The sequence below is a fragment of the Puma concolor genome, chromosome D1, assembly GCF_028749965.1.
Source record: "Puma concolor isolate L17-30 chromosome D1, mPumCon1.1.hap2, whole genome shotgun sequence".
Classification (NCBI taxonomy): Eukaryota; Metazoa; Chordata; class Mammalia; order Carnivora; family Felidae; genus Puma; species Puma concolor.
This window is the reverse complement of record NC_141676.1, coordinates 41,278,596-41,296,709: the sequence shown is the minus strand read 5'-3', so window position 1 is coordinate 41,296,709 and position 18,114 is coordinate 41,278,596. Positions and strand designations below refer to the sequence as shown.

Genomic DNA, 18,114 nt, shown 5'->3' with positions numbered 1-18,114 from the left:
TAAAGTGCTTAATAAATGGTAGCTTTAATGTCAGAAATCATCAAAACAACCCAATGAGGAAAATATTATTCTCTTGGTGAGGAAACCTGAGCTCCAGAGAAGATGTTACTTTCACGAGATTTCACACCTTGTACGTGGCCGGAGTCAGGATTCAAATCCAGAGCCCAGGTCTTAACCACAGTGATTTATGTATCACCTGCAACCATAGTTTTGAAAACTGCCAGGTTGGAATGTGGCATAGTAGAACTTGCTAAGAATAAAGGAGGTAAGGCGTGGTGACGATGGGGACCCAGATTTAGCGGGAGGCCTTAGAATAGGGTTGCCTGATAAATTACCTGACACCTAGTTAAATTTGGATTTCAGATAAACCATGCATAGTTTTTAGCAATAAGTAGGTACCAACCAAAAAGTTATTGGTCGTTTATATGAAATTCATATTTAACTAGAGGTCCTGATTTTTTTATTTGGGAACTAAGGGCATGATTCCAACTGGGAGTTCAACCCCCAGCGTGGAGCCTGCAACTAGAGCATCTGCGAGGAACTGTGGTAAATCCAACCCCTGTCACTAGGCGGCAGTAGAGAACCGAGCAGGACAGGGGGAGGGACTACAGGTGTGTGCAGAGCAGGTCTAGGGAAGGGCCTTGTGACTGCCAAGGATCTCAAATCAAACCACAAAAGAAGAAACAGGCAGGTCACAGAAAGAACAGCTTATGCATGACTAATAAACGTGAGAAGAGGCTGAATCCCATTCATAATTAAATGAGTAAACCTAATGAGATGTTTCCCACCTCTCAAATTGGCAAAAATAAAAATATCAAAAGGATTAGTAACACTCAGTGTTGTGAAAGTGTGAGGAAATACTATGTGAGTGGAGACTGATGCATCATCTTTGGATTAATATCAAAATCAAAAATGCATGCTGCCTTTAGCCAGTGATTTAGCTCTTTCTTAGGGATTTATCAAACAGCTTTGCTCATACGCAGACATTCATTGTTGTACTAGCCAAAACCTAGTACAGCCTAAATATCTACCCAATGGGGACTGATTAACACGTGGTAACATATCCAGGTAATGGGATACCATGCAGCCATTTAATGAATGGTGTAGATCTGTGGTATATACATCTGTTGGTGAGCAGCACACATACACCGATGAGGAAAGAATTCCAGGATATTCTGCCAAGTGAATAAAGCAAGAGGAACATCATCATACATAGTTTTTCCAGTTTGTGTGTAACGGAGAGGGGAGGGAGGAGACCGATTTATAAATTCATTGAACATTTTGTAAGGATATCCAAGAAACCATCCACAATGGTTCTCCCTGGGGAGGGAGGCAGGGGGTGAAGGATGGGAAGGAAACTTACTGTGCACTCTTCTCCTCCTCCTTCTTCTTTACCACAGACAGGTGTTACCTTAGAAATTTAAAATAAAAAAGAAGTTTGAAAAAACAGAGAATGTCAGTGTTAGACTAACAGAAAGAAGGAAAAGTATCCAAAAAAATAAGATGGAGAAAGAAATGGACTCAGCCTTGGGGTGCCTGTGTGGCTCAGTCGGCTGGGCATCAGACTTCCGCTCAGGTCATGAGCTCACGGTTGGTGAGTTCGAGCCCCGTGTCGGGCTCTGTGCTGACAGCTCAGAGCCTGGAGACTGCTCTGGGTTCTGGGTCTCCTCCTCTCTCTCTGTCCCTCCCATGCTCATGCTCTCTCTCTGTCTCTCAATAATGAAGAAACGTTAAAAAAATTAAAAAAAAAAAAAAGAAATGGACTCAGCCTCTGGGGTTGGAGTGAGTCATCAGGCAGTAGCAAGCTGGGCAGGTCTGTCCAGAACACCTAGAAAAAAACCTTTGGTTTCCAGGACGCCTGGCCTGGCCTCCCTTGGCGTAAGCTGGGAAGATGATCACAGTTTCAGGACTCAAGAAGCTGCTGGGGGGTAGACTTGCCCACTGGCCCCTTCTTGGGCAGCTCAAGGATAAGATGACATTCATAAAAACTTTAGGTGAATGAGGCCAGCACAGGGCAGGGCCTGAAACCTCTTTTCACCTGAGTACCTTTATTCAACTAACACAATCTTGGACATCACTTACATTTTAAATTTCACGAAGAGTTCGTGGTCAGCTTAGCCACTCAGGCTAGAAGATGAACAGTAGCAAGGAAAGAAATGCAGGGGGGCCTGAGGTATGGGCAGTGCTAAGGGAGGGAAACAGGAAGAAGTTTAGTCCAGGAGACAGAGTTTAGAATGAGAACAGTGGGTCTCAAAGTGTATACTCCAGACAGGGCCCTAAACATTGAAAAACGTAGACTCTACCTCCTACCACTTAAGCAATTGAGAAATAAAAAGGTATATGGGGCGCCTGGGTGGCTCAGTTAGCTAAGAATCTAACTTCAGCTCACGTCATCATCTCATGGTTCATGGGTTCGAGCCCCGTGTTGGGCTCTGTGCTGACAGCTCAGAGCCTAGAGCCTGCTTTGGATTCTGTGTCTCCCTCTCTCTGCCCCTCCTCTGGTCCCACTTTCTCTCTCTCTCTCTCTCTCTCTCTCTCTCTCTCTCTCTCTCAGAAATGAATAAATGTTAAAAAAAATTTTTTTAAACAGGTATGGAAGTCCAGCAAAGTTCTGAATTTTCCCATTGTGATGACTCTGATCTTTTAAATACCAAACATAAAATTCTTTTCTAACGTTTCTGCTTCCCTTATTTGCTGAACTTGTGCTTTAGTCTCTCCACTGGATAACTCCTCGCTGTCTGCAGACTACTGGTATTAGAATCATCTGGCTTTTTGATGGCTATGTCCGTGCTACTAAATGGGAAGCTCTAGAGGTGGGTCCAGGAAAGTGAATTTTCACCAGATGAAGAAATAAGAGCAATAATAAATATGGTCATAGCTGGTCTCCAAGGTGCCTCCATGACTTTCGCCTCCTGATATTCACACCCTTGTCTAGTTTCCTCCCACATTGTACCGGGGCCAGCATATGGCAAAAGTGAAGCCATGTCACTTCTGAGATTAGGTTATGAATGATTTAGGCTTCCATCTGGAGTGTCCGCTTTCCTTCTCTTTCTTGGATCTGTCACTCTGGAGAACCCAATTTCTGTGTTGTGAGCAGCCCTGCGGAGAGGCCCAAATAGCAAGGATAAGAAGCCTCTGTCCTGCGATGAATGGATAAGGAAGATGTGAGACACACACACACACACACACACACACACACACACACACACACACACACACACTGGAGTATTACTCGGCACTCAAAAAGAACGAAATCTTGCCATTTGCAACTACGTGGATGGAACTAGAGGGTGTTATGCTGAGTGAAATTAGTCAGAGAAAGACAAGTATCATATAACTTCACTCATGGAATTTAAGATACAAAACAGATGAACATAAGGGAAAGGAAGCAAAAATAATATGAAAATAGGGAGGGGAACAAAACATAAGAGATTCTTAAATACAGAGAACAAACTGAGGGTTCCCGGAGGAGTTGTGGGTGGGGGGATGGGCTAAATGGGTGAGGGGCATTAAGGAGGGCACTTGTTGGGGTGAGCACTGTGTATGATATGTAGGGGATGAATCACTGGGATCTACTCCTGAAATCATTATTGCACTATATCTAACTAACTTGGATGTAAATTTTAAAAATTAGAAAAAAAAGGAGCCTCTGTCCCACTAAGAACTGAAACTTGCCAGCAACCAGGTGACAGGTTGGGAGTGTGTGATGAGTATGGAGATGACTATTGTCCCAGGCCACCAGCTGGCATCTTGGCAAAAACCTCATGAGAGACTCTGAGCCAGATTTCTTTATCTCTGCTAAGCCACTTCTGGATTCCTGATCCTTAGAAACAGTGAGATAATCCAGGTCTATCTTTTTCAGCTGCTAAGTTTAGGGATAATTTGTTAAGCAGAAATAGATAACTAATACAAGTACCATTTGTTGAAAGCTTACTATGTATCATGTTCCTTCCAAGTGTTCAACAAACTTTATTCCACATGAATTTCTCAACACATTTGTGAGGTAGGAATTATCAGACCCATTTTACAGGGGAAGAAACTAAAGTTCGACACCAGGGCTGACATACCACAATTGTGTATATAAAACTCAAAAGAGAATATCCAAAATGTTAAGGCGAAATATCACAAACTAGTACTCTTATTAAATATATATATATATATATATATATATATATATAGTGCTTGGGTGCAATAATTATCAGAAAAAAATTTATATTTCTTGCAAAAAATGCACTCCCAAATGTCCTCAGAGGAGCTGAATTAGTTGACCATAAAGCATAATGTTTTCCATTTAGATTTTGGAGCATTCCTGCCAAATGCCGCGTTTTAAAATTTAGGCACAACGAACACTAAGGCAGCCTTTCTGACAATTAATTGCCATTAAAGCAGTTTCCCTCTTTTGTGAGTTTGTTTACTTATTTGCGTCAATAACATCACGCCATCAGCACGAATGACCGAAAGGAAAAAAAAAAAAAAAAAAAAAAAGGCCAAGAGAATTTAAATGACTTACATGGATTCTCACAGTGGTTAGTTGACTTGCTAAGCCCAGAATGGAGCCTGGGCCTTTAGACACCTGCCTGCACTGGGGCCAATGACTATAGCTTGAGGTTTTCTCTCTTTACTTGGTGAGCTCCTATCCGGTTCCATGAATTCCAGTCATATACACAAGGTGGGGCTGGGCTGCAGGTCCTGAAGGCGCCTTGGATGTCAGTGTCGACTTTACCAGCTGCGTGACGTGACCTTTGGGAGGAGAGAGGGAAGCTGTGGCTTAAGGGGCTGAATGTTATTGGACCCCTCCCACCAGCTCCTCCGCCTGTGCTCACTTCTGCTGCGCTGGGAAGCAGCGGCGGACCAAGCAGGGAGTGTGAGAACCATCTACACCTGACATCAAATCCTGGCTCTCCCAGTTTCTTGCCGTGTGATCTTAGACTAGCAACGTGGCCTTTCTCTACCCGAGCTCCTTATTTTCACTAATTAATTAATGCATTCATGCAATGACACGTTTAGTTAAAAATACTTATTGAGAACTTACTAGGCATAGAATTACGTAGCGGACAAAACAAAGTCCCTTGTCTTCAAGAGCGTTCATTTCAGCAGATGTGGAGGGTCGTTGGGGAGGCAGACAACAGGAAAACTCATAAATTATGTCGCGTGGGGATGGTTGTAGGTGTCATTAAAGACAATAAAAAGAGGGGCGCCTGGGTGGCGCAGTCGGTTAAGCGTCCGACTTCAGCCAGGTCACGATCTCCTGGTCCGTGAGTTCGAGCCCCGCGTCAGGCTCTGGGCTGATGGCTCAGAGCCTGGAGCCTGTTTCCGATTCTGTGTCTCCCTCTCTCTCTGCCCCTCCCCCGTTCATGCTCTGTCTCAAAAATAAATAAACGTTGAAAAAAAAAATTAAAAAAAAAAAAAAGAATAAAAAGAGGGCAACATGATAGAGTGACTGGGGTGCTGCTTATCTGTAAAAGGAGATGGTAATTCCTACTTTACAGGGTTGATCTAAAGATCACATAAGATGTAACATATGAAGCGCTCGGTGTTGTGCCTGAGACAGAGTACTATAATGGTAACAATTATCGAGTCCTTGTTATGTAATAGACACCATTCCAAGTAGCACAGCTATATTAACTCATGTAATCACCTGGTTTTAGGGATGAGCTAAGGCACAGTTATGTTGCATTACTTTCCTAAGGTCAGATAGTAAACAGATAGTAGAGTTGGAACATGAACCCTAACATTCCGACCTCAGAGCCTATGTTTTCAATGGATTTGCTAGACGTCAGTGGTTCTCTCTGCCTTCTATAACTTGATTTATGGAAGAGGGAGGGACCCAGAGTGGGGCATATTCAATTTTGTTGGAGGTGGGGGGCTGGAGGCCAGGTGGGACCTAGGGCAGCTTGTGGAGCAAATGCAAGGGCATCTGGAGAGTGAGTAACCATGTGACCTGGTGATGCAAGTAGATGACAAAGAAGTTGACAGCTGAGGATAATGAAGTCATGAGATACTGGGACGAAGAGGGTGCTTAATTAGCTCAGGCTGCTGTCACACAATACCATAGACTAGGTCACGTAAACAATAGATGTTTCGTTTCTCGCAGTTCTGGAGGCTGAAGTCTGAGGTTAGGGTGCCAGCACAGTTGGGTTCTGCTGAGTACTCTCTTCCTGGCTTGCAGCCTGTTGTCTTCTAGCTGTGTCTTCAACATGGCAGAGAGAGAGGACAACCTCTCTGGCGTCTCTTATGAGGGCACTAATCCCACCATGATAGCCTTACCCTCATGACCTCACCCAACCCTAATTACCTCCCAAAGGCCCCATCTCCAAATACCATCACATTGGGGGTTAGGGCTTCATTATAAAAACTTGGAGAGGCATACAATTCCGCCCACGGCAGAGGGGATGGACAGGACCTATGGAACTTATTGCCAGAATCTAGATCCACGAAGCTTTCACGGGCAGGAATCTTTTTTTTTTTTTTTTTTTTTCAACGTTTATTTATTTTTGGGACAGAGAGAGACAGAGCATGAACGGGGGAGGGGCAGAGAGAGAGGGAGACACAGAATCGGAAACAGGCTCCAGGCTCTGAGCCATCAGCCCAGAGCCCGACGCGGGGCTCGAACTCACGGACCGCGAGATCGTGACCTGGCTGAAGTCGGACGCTTAACCGACTGCGCCACCAAGGCGCCCCATGGAATCTAACAGAGATTAAACATAATAGGAGAAAGGCCAAGCCCTGGATTTGAGGGGAAAAGTTGCAAAGTCAAAGACTGGGAGAAAATATTTTGGATTTAATTAACAACAAGTTCAGCCCAAGCAGGTAGGGCAATGTGGCCACCAAAAGAGCTGACCTTTCTCCTCTGGCCAGATGCAGACATTCTTGGGACAACATTATATTTGGGCACTCCCACAACACAGTCCTAAGATGTTTTAGGAAGAGCTGTAGTATGGGGTCTCCCTACCCCTAGCACCTCAAAACAAATCCTTCTATCTGCAAACCTCTTCCCCAGGTATTTTCAAACAGACTGTCAGCGGGGCGCCTGGGTGGCTCAGTCGGTTAAGCGTCCGACTTCAGCTCAGGTCACGATCTCGCGGTCCGTGAGTTCGAGCCCCGCGTCGGGCTCTGGGCTGATGGCTCGGAGCCTGGAGCCTGTTTCCGATTCTGTGTCTCCCTCTCTCTCTGCCCCTCCCCCGTTCATGCTCTGTCTCTCTCTGTCTCAAAAATAAATAAGCATTAAAAAAATTTAAAAAAAAAAGACTGTCAGCTTATTATTTGTCGACTTTCCGAAGTGTGGATGTATTAATTTTTTAACTATGTGTTACATAATGTGCCACTATATGCTAGGTCTTTGTATGATAATAGACAGCAGGACTTAAAATTTAACAAAAATACCTGAAATTTTAATTTGAGAAAATTACAGTTAAGAACAAGCCCAGGATTATTTTATTTTAGTGGTACGAAACCACTTTCAGGCCAGCTCACAGAACATTTAGGAATCCCTGGAGTCCTGCAGGGACACTGTTTGAGAACCATTACTTTACAATCGTCTCTATTCTTTTTTTTTTTTTTAATGTTTATTCATTTTTGAGAGAGACAGAGACAGAGCAGGAGTTGGGGAAGGGCACAGAGAGAGAGGGAGACACAGAATCCAAAGCAGGCTCCAGGCTCTGAGCTGTTGGCACAGAGCTCGCACTCACGAACCGTGAGATCATGACCTGAGCAGAAGTTGGATGCTTGACTGACTGAGCCACCCGGGTGCCCCTAATCATCTCCATTCTTGTCAACAACGTCACCGCCTCATTAACTGTGGACTTTTTCCCTCTGGCCACAATATCCAGTCCTTCCCCTTCTCTCTCTTCATCATTTCCCCCTGACCTTCATCATTTCTAATTCTCCTCCCTCCATGGGACCCCGACGGGCTATATGGCATGTATACTCAAACATTCATTCCTTCATTTATCCAGCAAGTATTTTTGAGAACCTACTATGTGCCAGGCTCTATGTTAAAAACTGATGGTACAACGATGGCCAGAACCAGGCGCGGTCTCAAGTCTTATGGGACTTCTAGTCTAGTTGGGGAGAAGATCAGCAGGTCCAATTAATTACGCTCATGATTTTAAATTGAGATGACATCTACGAAAGGACAAATTGAGGGGCGCCTGGGTGGCTCAGTGGGTTGAGCGTCTGACTTCAGCTCAGGTCATGATCTCAGCGCGGAGCCCCTGTTTCAGATCATCTGTGCCTCTCTCTCTCTCTCTGCCCTTCTCCTGCTCACGCACACTCTCTTTCTCTCAAACATAAATTAACTTTAAAAACGACAACAACAACAACAAACCATCTCTCCATAAGTGAGTGGATAAACAAATGGTAGCGCGGCCGTAAATGGAATATTATTACAAACAAACAAACAAAGAACAAATTGATACAGGTGTGAAAAGGGCAAATACCAAAGGCTGCTAATAAACATGTTCGGTCACCTTTATTCGTAAAGTTACAGAATCATAAGGTAGAGAAGTCATAGGGAGATAATTATCACAAGTTGGGGGGTGAATTCAAAGTCTTAGGATAAACACAGTATATAACTTTGAGTAAATAGCCCAGTTTCACAGCACAAACATTGTAACAAAAGTAGTTTCCTATAAATATATTTATGGTCTCAAGGTTGTTAGTCAGCAATCCTTGAAACCATGTCTATTATAAAAGTCATTTGATAGTAAACAAAAAACTCAAGTTTATAATGACAGGATATAAATAAATATAGGTTTAACAGAAACTTTACGGTAACTGATACATCAGTATTCTCCATGCTTTTCGTTATCCAAGATGTAAGGCCAGCTAAGCACTTTATCTCCAAGCGCCTACGTCCACAGTCTTAGAAGATTCCTCATTGGGGCACCTGGGTGGCTCAGTCGGTTAAGCATCTGACTTCAGCTCAGGTCATGATCTCATGGTTCATGAGTCTGAGCCTGTCATCGGGCTCTCTGCTCTCAGCACAGAGCCTGGTTTGGATCCTCTGACTCTCCCTCTCTCTGTCCCTCACTCGCTCATGTGCACATGTGCTCTCTCTCTCTCATTCTCTCTCTCCCTCCTCCCTCTCTCAAATATAAACATTTAAAACAATCATCTCTCAACCCTCTACTGCCACTACTCCGACTTACATCTTTTCCAACTTTCTCCTGAGCTACTAGGACAGCTTCCTGATTGTTCTCTTTGCCCCCAGTATTGACAGTGCCATCCCACTCTCCACACTGGTTGCTTTCAAAAAATGAGCTTTCTACAGTGAAAATCTGTTCGTTCACCCCCATCTGCAAATCTTCACGGCTCTCCCTGGACTTGATCATGATTTGAAACTTCTTGGCAGTGCAGGCCCGCCACAATCCAGTGCCCAGACACACACCTCTTCCTGCGTCATTTCCCACCACCCGCCCTGGCACCCTATGCCCCAGACGTACCTAGTCACACTCTGTCCCACCTTTATGTCTTTGCACATATCCACTGTTCTGCCTGGTAGACCTGGCTTAGTCTCCAAGCCCTGGGAAACCTTCTCAGACACCTGCGGCTGCGGCTGTGGGTAGTGTTAAGTTACCCTTCGGTTAACCCTTTCTTTGGTGCCTCTTTCATCACGAGTTCCCGCAGCTATTTATTGATTTCTATGCTTGTATCCAGCACAGAGGTGCTCAAACTTCAGTGTGCATATGAATCCTTTGGGGAGCCCATTAAAACACGGATGCCGGAGCCCCACCCCAAAGCTACTGAGGCAGAACTCCTGCGTGAAGTTCCGTCATCTGTATGTTTAATAAGCTTCCCAAGTGACTCTGATGCACTGCAAAGCTTGGGAATGTTGAGAAGTCCCACTTGTGTTCGGAAAAGACTGTTGCCTAAGTCACTGCAGGCAGATAAATGCCCCCCCCCCCGCGTCCCCCAGAGGAGGGTAAGCACTATATACCGAGCACTTATTCAGATCAGGTACCTTATTTACTTTTCTCATTAAACTCCCACAAAAACTCTCCAAGGGAGCTACTCATTTCTCCAAAGGAAATGGAGACTCAGAAAGATTAAACCATGTGCCCAAGAGAAACTGGGTGGTGCTGCTGCCCTCCAGAGCTGCTTCTATGACATCCACACTGCCGTGGCCAGTGCCCCTCTCTCTCTCTCTCTCTCTCTCTCTCTCTCTGTGCCTCATTCTTCATGGTGCCCAAATGCCTGCTGCTGGCCTAGAAGAAATGGGAAAAATATAAGTAATACGGCCCTGTTCACTAAGCTGAAGTCTATTTAAAGGATTGGCCTCCATTCTGAGATTTTCTTTTTCTTATTTTAGGGTTAAAATGTTTTGTTTTGTTTTTTTTCCTTTACAAAGTGATGGTGATAGCATTTGTTTTCCCTTTTTTAGTCTTTACGCGGCAAAATAAAAAATTGGCAACCCTGGTTCAGTGTCCTTTTTTCTTAAATTAGACTTGTTCTGGAAATCCTTAAATGTGGCACTGCCGATTTTAATGTAGTCTTCCTTCTACAGTGTGAGCCTGTTTCCCTGGCTCATCCTGCAGCAAGTGGAGATCACTCATAACACTTCTCTGCACAATGGAGTTTTGGATATTGTTGCCCAGTGGGATATGTATGTGTCCGTGTGTGTCTGTGTTAGTAACGGAGAAGAATGGGCAGATTTTTCAGGGATGGGAGAACTGCTCAGCATCCCCACTTGACTGCTGCCTTCCCTCCCTTTCTGAGCCTGGCTAAGTGGGGTGGGGGGTGGGGGTCGGGAGCCATTACGGTCGGGGGTGGGAAGAGGGGCATGGGCACAATTCTAGCTCTTTTGTTTTGCAGTCTAAACCCTATTGTAATATATGAGCACAACATGCTCCCAAAGCCCTCTCTTGTCCTGATGGGGGGCAGGAAGCCGAGCTGGAATAGAAAAGGGTTTGGAGAGGGCTGAGGTAACACAAATAATTCTCCTGGCCCCTGCGCGGGGTGCCTCAACCTCGCTGCCTTTGCCCTGGTCCCATTAGGAGGAATCCCCTGGAGAAAGTCCAACCAGTCACTGTTGTCCCTGCCCAATTTTCTGGTCTAGGGAGATCTGAGGAGAGGAGGCAGCATGGAAATGGGAAGCTGAGGCCATGGTCATTACGTTGGCCGTTCCCCCTAGACTGTGAACTCCATGAGGACAGGGAAGGTCTGTTTTGTTCATGTCTGTGTCCCAGATACGGCCTGGCCCATTGTAAGTGGTTAGTAAATACCAGTTACATGAATGAATGGTTGTATCTGAGTTGGGTAACAGAAGAAGGGCCTGGGCAGGGGACATCATCTGTTTGGGAAGATGGGGTCTTTGAGAGGAAGAGACAGGAGGGTCTGCTCTGGCCTGTTACCCTAAGACTGTTCCTCAGGCACTGGTGTTAAGGGGATAATTACTCACTCAGGGTTCTGGGGCTTAATGAGTGGGATCATCTAGGGTTTTTGTGTTTTTTTTTTCAAAGACTATCCTCTTGCTCAAACCCCAGATAGTTCTCCTTTCTTGTTTCTACTTCCTCATATTAACATCCCAACAAGGAAGAAGGAACAACACAAAAAAAAACAACCCTGAGAGCGTAGGGTCTGGATGGAGAGGGAAGGTGATGGACTGAGGTTGGTGAGACAGCTGAACTTGGGTGACCCCAATGTAGGACTGACTAAAACATTTGAACTTCACAGAGCTAGGGACTCTAGAAGCTTGGGTGTTAGAGGTCATCCAATCCCATACACCCCATTGAAATCAGGGATCCCTCCTGGGGCATCTCTGGTATTGAACCACATTAGGAGACCCTTGGTTTGGTAGCTTTACAGTCAGAGAAATCCACTTAGGTGTCAAGGCCTCATGATGCCCTTGTCAACAGACAAAGGAAAGGAAAGAGGAGTAAAAACCCAGCTGTATCTGTCCCCAAGACCAGAAGTCAACCAAAGATCTCAGAATGTCCTTAGGGACACTGACCCACATACTATCTCAAGACAGCATTAAAATTTAGCCCTGAGTGGGGCACCTGGGTGGCTCAGTCAGTTGGGCGTCAGACTTCGGCTCAGATCATGATCTCGCGGTCTGTGAGTTCAGGCCCCACATCAGGCTCTGTGCTGACAGCTCGGAGCCTGGACCCTGCTTCTGATTCTGTGTCTCCCTCTCTCTCTCTGCCCCTCCCCTGCTCACACTGTCTCTCTCTGTCTCTCAAAAATAAATAAATGTAAAAAAAATGTAAAAAAAAAATTTAGCCTTGAGTGACTGGAAAGATGAGTCCTGCTAAAATCTTTGTCTTTTTTCTAAAGGCTCCAGGAGCAGACCCTGCATCATGGGCTACACCAGCAACTCCAGGGCTCACCTGCCAGGCCCACGTGGGCTCCAGCATGACAGAGGCATTCTGGAATGGATGTCTTCACAGGAAGGGTGACACCGGGATTTTGTTTGTTTGTTTTTTTTAATTTTTTTTTAACGTTTATTTATTTTTGAGACAGGGAGAGACAGAGCATGAACGGGGGAGGGGCAGAGAGAGAGGGAAACACAGAATTGGAAGCAGGCTCCAGGCTCTTGAGCCATCAGCCCAGAGCCCGACGCGGGGCTCGAACTCACAGACCGCGAGATTGTGACCTGAGCTGAAGTCGGATGCCCAACTGACTGAGCCACCCAGGCGCCCCAACACTGGGATTTTGTATTCCTAGGCTGACTCCTGTAAGCAGAGAAGGACCTGTACGAATGCCCTGGGCTGGGATTGGGGGAGTTGAACCTCATACAGACCATGAGTTGATGAACCACCCAGTCAGGAATGGAGATGAGTCATTGTCCTCTGTCTTCAAAGCTTTTGACCTACCACAATGGGGAAGCAGAACTACCATCTGCCATGTGTCCTAGAAGGAGGTGTCCAAACACAAATCCGCATATCATCTGTGTCTGGGTGTGTCTGTCTCTTTCCTTGTGAGTGTACTTGGCCATGGGTGTATCTGGGTACAGCCAGATACATCCTCAGCATATCTTTTCACCTGCGTGTTTGTTTCTTTTCTGGTTCTCCTTTTTTTCCCCTCTTAAATATCAGGTCCCTCGGGGCTTGGTCTGGTCCGTCTTCTCTACTCTCTCAAGACCTCTCCCTGGTTAATCACATCCACACATCTTCAGTATGGCTATGAATTCCAAATCTATATCCCTATCTTCACCTTGGTCCTGAGCCCCAGATTTGTATCCAGGTCCTCCCAAATATGCACTTGGCTGACACACATTCAACTTGCTTCTAACAACTCACCAATGACCCCACAGTGTTATCAGAACTTCTGAACTTGTCACACCCTCCTGAATGCCTCTTCACTGGTATCTAATTTTCTTCCCTAGATTCACAGGTGGGACAGGAGTGGGATGGGATTTGGTAGGGTGGCTCTGAGAGTTGGCTAAAAGGTAAACAATTTAGAGCTGGATGACAATGCCACGTGGAGTCAGCCAGGTGAGCACAAAGTATCCTGTTGCAAAACCACAGGAATCAGAGCTACTGGGTTAGCTAAGCCCCACAGGAGAAAGCGAGGCTAGCCCAGAATGATGGTTGGTCACCATTTCTATGCGTTATCCATGTTTCTGGTGTGTAAGAGCTGGGAACAATCAGAGAAGCTAAGGGACAGAAGACACCTAGCTTACTGTCACCTATAGATCGAGACCAAACTCTTTAGCAGAATATCCCTATCCTTTGTGACCTGGATCATGCTTACTTCTACAGGCTCACTCTTTCCACTTTTCCAGCTTATGCCAGTACTACAGGCATTTCCTAGAGTTCAGTGTGTCTTTTGGGCTCCTATGTTCATGTGCCATTGCCTTTGCCTAGAACGTTATTTCCATTGATGTTTACTCAGTAAAGACCAATTCAACCTTTTGGAGTTAGCCCCAGTTCCTCAATGCCTCCAGGCACAACGAGTGATTCTGACATCTTTCTAATGTCACCTAAAACATACCTTTATACCTAAATTATTTCAATTGCCACACTACATAATAATCATTTACTTGCCTGCCTGAACTGAACTGTGTGCTCTACAAGAACAGAACCTATATCTTACTGCAGTTTTTAGCCCCCAGCATCTAAATAGTGGATCGTACATACTTGCAGCCCAGCAAACATTTGTTGGATGGATGAATGAATGGGTGAATGGACTTACACTCTTACAGGGGAGATAGACAAGTAAAGAAAAAAGTTACAAAATTGTGAGGAAAAGACCATGCTAACAGGTCATTTTGGGTACAGAAAGGAAGGGATGCCTGATTTCAGGCCCCTATCCCACTTTCTGTTCCCTGTAATACGCAATTCAACACAAAAACACTAAACTGTAAAATAAAATTTTTTTTTAATTTTTTTTTCAACGTTTATTTATTTTTGGAACAGAGAGAGACAGAGCATGAACGGGGGAGGGGCAGAGAGAGAGGGAGACACAGAATCAGAAACAGGCTCCAGTCTCCGAGCCATCAGCCCAGAGACTGACGCGGGGCTTGAACTCACGGACCGCAAGATCGTGACCTGGCTGAAGTTGGACGCTTAACCGACTGCGCCACCCAGGCGCCCCAATAAAATTTTATTTAATTTATTTTCTTTAAAATTTTTTTAATGTTTATTTATTTTTGACAGAGAGAGACAGAGCATGAACGGGGGAGGGGCAGAGAGAGAGGGAGACACAGAATCCGAAGCAGGCTCCAGGCTCTGAGCCGTCAGCACAGAGCCTGGCGTGGGGCCCGAACTCACAGACTGAGAGATCATGACCTGAGCCAAAGTTGGACGCTCAACCGACTGAGCCACCCAGGCGTGCCAATTAATTTATTTCCTTAAGTAGGCTTCACGCCCAGTGCAGAGCCCAACTCGTGGCCTGAAGATCAAGACCTGAGCTGAGATCAAGAGTCAGATTCTTGGGGCGCCTGGGTGGCTCAGTCGGTTAAGCGTCCGACTTCGGCTCAGGACATGATCTCACGGTCTGTGGGTTCGAGCCCACATCGGGCTCTGTGCTGACAGCTCAGAGCCTGGAGCCCACTTCAGATTCTGTGTCTCCCTCTCTCTCTGCCCCTCCCCTCCTCATGCTCTGTCTCTCTCTGTCGCAAAAATAAATAAAAACGTTTAAAAAATTTTTTAAAAAGTCAGATGCTTAACCGACTGAGCCACCTAGGTGCCCCTAAACTTTTATTTTTGAAACAAACAAGAAGTCTTATCCATAGACATGAAATTGCATAAGCTCCTTCTTTTTGGGAAGGGGGCATCACCTTTGCTTTGTTGGCAACTGTATCAGTCCAGGTGCTTGTACACTCAAGAATACAACAGAAGAGGGGTGCCTGGGTGGCTCAGTCAGTTAAGCGTCCAACTTCAGCTCAGGTCATGATCTCACAGTTCATGAGTTAAAGCCCTGCCTTGGGTTCTGCACTGATAGCTCAGAGGCTGGAACCTGCTTTGAATTCTGTCTCCCTCTCTCTCTGCCCTTCCCCCGCTCATGGTCTGTCTCTCTCTTTCTCAAAAATAAACATTAAAAAAAATACAACAGAAGAGAATGTAATGACTCTTAGCAGAGATGTGGGCAGGGTTAAGGAAAACAGTTAAGGCTGGAGAGGCACTTACCTAAGACCAGCAACAGCAGAGAGAGGTTGCCATCCCTAAGTCTGAGGTCCAGCGCAGGAGCCTGGACGTGTAGCCATGGAGAAGCACAGCCATTGCCAGAACTTCAGCTCAGCCCAGCAAGCTGGTGAGGGGGAACCCCATCCATGCTTTCCTTCCACCTTCAGATCTGCCTCTGACTCTCATGAGCCAAGCTCAGTCAGAAGCCAGAGGGCAAGTGAGACCTGGAAATACAGTTCATAGAGGTCAGTTTCCAGGGGTAGGGTAGAGAAGGGCTGAGAATGGAACTGGGTAGTGAGAGGACAGAGAATAACCAGCATTGGGGGATATGCCCCTGCTTTGCATGTGACCCATATATACGATTATTGCCCATGGAGTAATCAAGCATTGGCTCAGGCCCTGCAGATGACATTTCTAGGTCTTATGTAATTGGGTATTTGGGTATCCAAGCTTATTAAGATCTGTGCCACTCAATTAGTAGGTCCGGGGTAGGACAAGGGTATGTACGTTTTTAAAAAGTTTCCCAAGTAATTTTGACAGGTCTCGCTCGTTAAGAACCACTTTTATAGTCCCATTCTCTCATGTTTATCACAGGGAAACTAACATGAAGAAAAACGAAAAGTGCCCTGACTCAGCCATGCTCTGAGAACTATCCCTTAGGTGACAATAAAGGGTTTAGCTGGAAAACTGAAATGTCTGCCCATATCTTCTAGCCCTATTTCTCCATTTTCTGATGAGGAAACACAGGCTCCAAAGATGGAATGATGTGCCCAGTTACACAGCTAGGGAGTCACAGAGATTTACACAGCTAGTAAATCACTAGCACTAAGTACAGTATTGGTAACTCTCAATCCAATCTTTTTCCTAGGCAGGACACTGCAGGAAGGAGTGTGTGTGTGTGTGTGTGTGTGTGTGTGCGCGCTCGCGCTGCACCAAGTCCCCAGGGCAGCAATTCTAGTTTCCCGTTCTGGTAAGGTAGGTCTCCCCACAGACCCTGACTGTGGATAAAGCAGGGCAGGCAGAGTTCACTGCCCACTGAGGCTCTATGCAGAAGGGGCCTGGAGGGGATGGGGGAAGGCTGTGGGTGACCCCCAATCTCAAGTCTTGATTCTCACCCTATTGCCCCTGGCTCTGAATCGCTGGTTGTCAATTCCATCACTGAAAGAGGGCTCCTCCCCACTCCAAGTGGGTGTCAGGTCAGCACAGGCTTTGGGGAAAGCTGGGCAGGTCCCAAAAGAGAAAGAGGCCCATTGTGGGAGGCTCACAGAAGGTAGCCTATAGGCTTCTCCTGGCCCAGCATGAGGTTGGGGTCCAGCACTAGGGCCTTAGTGTCATCCCAGGATGTTTAAAACTCCTTGTTGGCTACTAATTAGGGCTAATTAGGGCTGCTTACTCCCTCCCACCCAACCCGAGTCCCCAAAGCCTGGCACACAGCTACTTCCCTCCTACTGCAGGTCAAAGACCCCCGGTCATACTTTAAGCAGTATCTGAAATCTCTGTCTTCAGGAAGCCTCTTGGACTTGTATTTCCTGACACCAACAGCCCGCTCGTCCCCATGCTACACAACACGTTGGGCTTGGGAGGAAACTTACAGATTATGCATTCATCTTATATATAAGGAAATCAAAGCCAGAGAGGGGAAGTGATTTACCAATCACACAGCATGCAAGTGGCAAAACTGGGACTAGATTTCAGTCCATTTGCATACCTGTCCACCCATGTAATTCCCATGATTCTGATGAGACTTGGTTCCAAATGTGCCTGTGTACCTTTAGTCTGTGTAATACAGACATTAAATTTGCTTAAGCCGGATTTTTGAGAAAGTTAGTATACTCCTTCGGGTCCCTAAGTATGCTCAGGTCTGCCTGTCAAGTCATTCTGGTATGTTCTCATGTTACTGTCTTCTCTGAGCTATGAGAGGCGTGTGCCCAAGAGCAATTAAGTATCGGTGCTCCGGAGGCTGCTGCGTGCCTGTATATGTGTCCCTGTTTTTACCATGAGGGATGGGAGTCCAAATGCGGTTTCTGGGTTTGTGTCTGAGTACTTGTATGATGCCTAAAGGTAATTGTGATTCTGTACATGTTTGTATATACGTTAGGACTACGAGTCTATGGGCTGCTGTGTACCTATTTGAGTGTCTCTTTTCAGCTTGAAGACTGTGTGTACCCTGCCCATTGTGTGTCCTGTAGACATGTGTGGGTATGCAGTGAAGGTTGTGGGTCTAATCGTAACTATGTCCGTGTGTGCTGCATGTTTAAAGACGGGAGGGAATCGCCTTGTATCCCCAGGGTTAGGAGAAGATGTGTGTGGCCGCGTGTACACTACAGGAATGTGTTTGTCTCTCAGTCAAGCTCGGTCCTCGTCCAGGGCCTGGGGGGTCACGGTCACGTTCTGGGATGCCCTGGCACAGGTTCCCAGAGGGGCGGGGTCTCTAGCGCCCCGCCCCCCGACTCCAGGCCGCTCATTGGCCGTGGGTGCTATGACGTCGTGGGGATCGCAGACAGAAACCCAAGCGCCCGGCCCGGCGAGCGGGAGGTACTGTCCG

General features: G+C 46.1%; 1 long non-coding RNA gene across 1 annotated transcript; it reads right to left on the bottom strand.

Moving 5' to 3' along the window:
• LOC147576609 (uncharacterized) lies at nt 1–4,919 on the bottom strand. Its single transcript, XR_015241431.1, has 2 exons — nt 4,511–4,919; nt 1–1,411 (listed from the first exon to the last, which is right to left on the bottom strand). It is a non-coding gene; the product is annotated as an uncharacterized LOC147576609 (long non-coding RNA).
• Nucleotides 4,920–18,114: the final 13,195 nt, after the last annotated feature.